The sequence below is a fragment of the Triticum dicoccoides genome, chromosome 3A (assembly GCF_002162155.2).
Source record: "Triticum dicoccoides isolate Atlit2015 ecotype Zavitan chromosome 3A, WEW_v2.0, whole genome shotgun sequence".
Lineage (NCBI taxonomy): Eukaryota > Viridiplantae > Streptophyta > Magnoliopsida > Poales > Poaceae > Triticum > Triticum dicoccoides.
In genome coordinates, this window is record NC_041384.1 from 757,658,099 (window position 1) to 757,664,058 (window position 5,960).

The 5,960-nt window shown below is 56.1% G+C and overlaps 1 pseudogene; it reads right to left on the minus strand.

Moving 5' to 3' along the window:
- LOC119270751 overlaps positions 1–1,931 on the minus strand; it is a 6,246-nt pseudogene extending 4,315 nt beyond the window's left edge.
- Positions 1,932–5,960: the final 4,029 nt, after the last annotated feature.

Below are 5,960 nucleotides of genomic sequence, written 5' to 3' on the forward strand. Positions count from 1 at the left end.
CAGAACCGGTACTAAAGGTCCTTACGAACCGGTACTTAAAGTCGTTTTTCTACTAGTGACAGATTTGCTAGCTGCCGAAGGTTTTTATGGTCAATTGGTTTGTCATAAGTGGTGGGCTGTTAAAATCATTTGCCCTCATTTTTAAGTTGGGTCAAGAACATTTGAATATTCATTTTCGACCTCTCATGCGAATCTTCACTTTGGATCGATATTCTGGAGGGAGGTCTAAACTGATATTTGTAACAAAATGACGCTGGTAATCAGTAGATTTGCGAAATGGGAGTGAACAATGTTAATCCCTTGATGATTTATGTTCTTGTTTTACTCCAGCTAAGGTTTCATACTCTTGCTAACTAAATCCATAAAGTCTAACTGATGTAACTTTCTTTTGTGCAATCTATTACGTTAATTTCCGTTTTAGTTCTGCATTTATTCTCTAAGATAATGGTATCAAATAACTAATTGGCAACTCGGTAGTTGGCTGCCTTGTTGCGGTCTTGCGGATCCTTTAACTGCGCACATAATTGAATGTATCCGCGTGTTTTACTTTTTTTGTACTTGTTGATGGATGGATATGGCCTGTTATTTCTTGTTCATCCTTCATTTGTCTTCATCCCCATAGTAAAAACATAACAAGGTTGCTGAAATATTCCTTACCTGAGACAGAGATGGAACTGAGGCAGCCACCAGGCAGGGTAGCATCGCCATGGGTTCCTGCCGGACACCGGCAATCATATGCTCCATCCAAATTGGTACAATCACCATAGCAGTACCCTTCATCACTGCACTCATCGATATCTACACATAGCCGAACAAACAAATGCTAGGATTAAACAAAGAGAAACCCTGAAAATTTATTACTCGTCACAAATCAGGAAAAGAAGGTACTACTAACAAAGACCGAACCTTTGCATCCGTCGGTGATGTAGGGATTCCCTTTGTAGCCGTCTGTGCAGGAGCATGTGTAGCCTCTCTTACCCTTTCTGCACTTGCTGTGCTTGCTCTTGCAGACGTTGGAGCATTCTACACCATGGCCAACAACCTCCCAGTCCAGCCGAAAGGGAACTTTCATTGCATCCTCTGACGCAGGGCCGTCAGTTCGTAATAGCTCATGAAAGACCGATGTATGGCTGAACCAGCCGGATCTCGCAACAAAGACGCGCACGGGCCACTGCTGGTCCATGCTGCGGTTCCAACCAAACCATTTGAGCTGCACGTCATAGGACGTGCTGTTGACAAGCCTTCCTGCTACCTGAGAAGGCTCGAAGACAATGTCCGACTGGCAGCAGCCATTGCCGGAGCATTGTATGCCTGCTTCGAGTCTGGATAGCGCCAGGGAGAGTCCATCGCCGTTTCCACAGAGAGAAGAACAGCTGCTCACTGTCACGTCGCTGTTCTTGAGCGTCGCCTGAACATTGCAGCCCGTCAGGATGAGCTGGTTGGATGAAATCGTGTATGGCCCGTCGGTCGTAAGGCCGCCGCCGAGCATGCCTTCACCATTGCCGTCGACTGTTATGTCGCCAGTGCGTATGGCATCCACCCATGTCGCCATGGTAATGGAGAGGTCTTGCACTTGGAGGGTGGCGTCGCCGAGCAGCAACCGCGGCGGGTTGCTGGAATGGTCGCAGGTGAGGTTGAACCCCGGCCAGTAGCACCTGGCTGGGCCCATTCCGAACGGGTATGGCACACTCATGTTGCCACAGGTGATGTCACAGTCGGGCATCCCTTGCGCCTCCACCGGAGAAACTTTGGCTCCAGCAAGGAGCGGCGATGTCAGTAACGTCACCGCTGCGGCCGCCATCACTACCCCCAAGATTGTTGTTATATGTGCCATCGAGTAGTTGAGCTTGTCTGCCTAGCTAGCTAGCTAGCTCTTGAACCATGCATTGCTCTCCGGCCGGGCCGGCCAGCTTATAAGGTTGCGCACACTGGCGGCCCGGTACCAGCACCTGCCGCGTGCTAGGGCCAGCTATCTAGAGGTAAAAGTAATTTCTCGACAAGTGAGAACCAAGGGCATCTCCAAGGGGCGCGGTCAAATGTCCTCTCCATCTGTCAAAAACGTGTACCATGGTACCCAAGGGACAACCCCCAGCTGTCCATGCATTTTATCGAACAGGCTGTGTGCCCCGTGGACGAGCTGTGGAGTTGCGGTGATGGTCAGAGAGGGAGGCGTCCGCCGGACCGCATGATGCTCTCGTCCGCCGGACGGCCGCGCCCGCCTACCAGCGCAATAGCAACCGGTAGCAGCAAGAACGCGCAACAGCACATGTAGCATGCACGCGGGCGCGTCGGGCGCGTCAGGCAGGAAGATGGCGGCGGCAGCGCGCCGGATGCCGTGCGCGACCTCGTCCACGTATTTTATCGAACAGGTTGTGTGCGCCATCCAGTGTGAGCGTGGCGAGGATTCGGGTGGTTGGTGGACAGGATGTGCTGCGGAGCTTCGGACCAGGGAATGAGAGAGAGAGAGAGAGAGAGAGAGAGACAGACAGAGAGAGAGAGAGAGAGAGAGAGAGACGTGGGGACCTGAGGCGGGGGACTCCGGCGAGGTGGCCGGCCGGCGGCAGGGAATCTGGCGGAGGCTGCAAGAGAGCTGGCCGGGGGTGGGTTGCCGAGGAGAGAGAGGAGCGACGTGCGGGTTGGGAAAGTGGGTGGCTGCCATGTGGGGTCTGCGCGGGTGGCTATAGCCTATAGCCCCTACTCCACCCCTACTTGTCTCGTCGGCACCGAACGAGTAGTCAAAGGTTAATCGTTCTGTCCGGCCGGCCGGCCATGTTTTCCGGTGATTTTGATATATCTTTTCGCAAATGCGTATCTTTGCATTAATAGAAGAGATGAAAATATACAAATGTCGGCTACAATAGCGACGCATACACAAGCTGGCGCAGGCTCAAATAACCAAAGCAGTGAGAGAATGGGGCTGCTCGTCCTCAATACACCCAAACGCTATCTCTTGGGTATCATGATCACCAAGCCGTTGGCGCCGGCGCTAGCCCATAGGTATGCGTCTTCTTGAATGGACTCTAGTAGTCTCGCAGTTGAGGGCTGAAGTTGATTAAAGATGCATCCGCTCCCGTGCTTCCAAATCGCCCACGCAGTGAGGGCTATGATGGATTGGAGCCCTTTATGCTGAGGTCTAAGTATGGACAGTTCGACTTTCCAAAAAAATATATATACGCACTACATTGTGGAATGGAGACAGTATTTAATTGTATGGTTTTCTTAACACAAGACATGAATTGTTGTATAGCTATTGTTACTGTTGTTCCAGGAGTCAGTGAATTTTTTCAGCATGTCACACAACTGATTCCATCCTTTCAGTCTTTATTTGTTGATATTGCGAAATGTTGCACCATATTGCATTTACTCGAACCGTAATAATTATTTTTGTTTTATTTTCGTCATAATTTCGTTCCTCAAACCTGGTTGCTTGGACAAATTAAAGTAGGCGTGGCATTTTGTTTTGTTTTATATGAATCCATCTGCATTCGAATCTGGTTTAAATCTGTTTTATCCGGATTTTCATCATGTTCAACTATTTGTGTTCAAAATCAACCTATTCGTAAAAAATGCAGTATGTGTATTTGTATTTGTATTCGCTTTTTGTGACCAACTCCAGCATATATCCAAGTCCTACAAGCCCAGAGATGCCAAACTGGATGGGAAAAGAAGAGAAGGAAACCCAAAAAAGAGTAAAATTGATACCGGCCGAACTACTACTGACCCAACGAAGATGATGCAAGCGCATGAAATCCAGATGTAGACATTGTACTGAAATCATGGATACACTGACAAGTAGCGTCCGCCGGCCCCTCCCGTAGCTAGGCTCCCTCCGCTCCCTCAGCGCCGCCGGCCCCTGTGCCGTCGGCGTGGCCGTGCCTCTGCCACCCGACCGAGGTCTCCACCGGCCGCAGGATGCTTCCCCCAGCCTCGTCCCCTCCCTGCTGCTCCTCCTCGGGGAGGGTCGCCCTCTCAGACGTGGGGTCCCCTCTCGGGTCGCCGGCCCCGTCCTTCGCCGAGATGGTCCGCTCCGAGCTTTCATTGCCTGCTCCGCCTGCTTCCCCACGCCCCACCTCCCCTCCCTCGCCAGGCCCGCAGGACGCGCCTGCGCCCCCTCGCCAGCGCCTTCAATCCATCGTTGTGGTGGGTGGGGGCGGCTGCTCCTCCTCGGGGCTGCGCCCAGCTGCCCCCTCGCAGGCCGCAGTTTCGCAGGAATGGCATGTGGTCAGTCGCAAGGGCAAGAAAGCGGGGCGGCGTCCGCCCGCGGGAGGCTCCATCGCCATTACTAACCCAACCACCTCTGGCCACAACTTTCATGGAGGCTCGGCCTATAAGGCGGACCTCCTTGGCAGATGCTTTTGGTGCCTCAGCTCTTCCCACCATGTTGCATCTTGCCATAGCGACGTCCGGTGTCTTCACTGCCTTGTTCTCGGCCACACCTCCCACCACTGCCCATCTAGTCACCTTCCTCGAGTCCCCCTCTCCTCCCTTGACGAGCTGCCCCGCTGCCCACCACCACCTCCCCGGCCTCCCATCCGCGCACGCATCGTGTTCCCCCCGGGCCACCCCTGCCACGACCGCGCTCCGGCTCGTTCTCGGCTTGTGTTCCCACCACCCCAGGCTCCTCCCCCTCCGGTTGGGCCCTCGCCTCCCGCTAGCTCTTCCTCGTCCGCCATGGAGATGGCCGCCCGCTTCTCCTATGGCCCGGCCCGGGGGAACCGCCGTTGCCGCAAGACCGTTTGCCTCATCGAAGAGACACAGGAGGCGCTCGATGAGGAGGCACGGCTGCACGACTCCGCCCTCATGCTCACCGTTGCGGGCTCGCGTACCCTGTGCCCGGTGGACGTGGTGGCGGCTGTCCAGGCGGAGTTCCCGGACGTGCCCCCCAACGGCCTGCACGTCTCCCTGATGCAACCGGGGTCCTTCGCGCGCTTCGCTCACAGGCGGTGGATCGACATGGTGCGCGGGTGCGACATGGTGCATGTTCAGGGTACCCTCCTCCTCGTGCGGCGGTGGAACCGCATCACCTTTGCGACCTCCGTCAAGTGCCGCTACAGCGTTCGCCTCTTCATCCAGGTCATCCCACCGCATGAGTTCTCCCTCAACACCGCTCAAGATCTGCTGCCGGAGTGCCTCTTCTACCAGGTGGCGGTCGAGTCCCTCGACAAGCTCGACCTATCCTACTTCGTCGTCCGGGCATGGGTTGGCGACCCCGACGAGGTGCCGACGAAGACGGTCCTCACGGTGCGCCCACGTGCCCGCTGCTCCGACCCCCTGGCGCACATCTCGCTTCCGCCGGGCTTCGGCCTGCACCGAGCACCTTCCTCGCAAGCTTCACTACCCAGTGCTCGTCCATGTCGACTCCGTCACCTACTACCCGCCCCGTCTAGAGTACGCAGTGCGCCGTGATGGGGGAGACGAGGACGATGACGCGCCGCCGCCAGAGGAGCTGCCTCACCCCTGGGAGCACGGGACGCCCGACGACGTCACAAGGGCGCGCACTGGGTTTGGCCTCTCCGTGGCGGAACGGAGGGGCCGCCGACGCAACGGCCATTCCTACTCCGGCCACTACCGGCGGGTGCCTGGAGTGATGCAGCCAGAGGAGATCTACTCCAAGGCCAACCGCGCGCTGGCTCCATCAGTCTTCGTTCCAGCGGACGCCGACGAGCCTGTTGCCCCCCCCTATGGCAATGGCCGCCGGCTTGGCGCCCCAGGCGATGGCCGCAACCATGGCTATCCAGACGGCGACCAGAGAGGCTTCGGCGGTGGCTGCATGCGACTCCGTCAACCTGCATGGCGGGGTCCCGTCGCAGGCTGCAGTGGTCCCCTCAGGCGGCCAGGCGGACGCGGGTGGGCCTCTACCATTGGTGGGCATGGGCACCCTGTTACTATCTCGGGAGGAGACAACCGACAATGCAGTGCGGACCCCCACTTACCCGCCAATGCTAACTGCACAGGTCCGC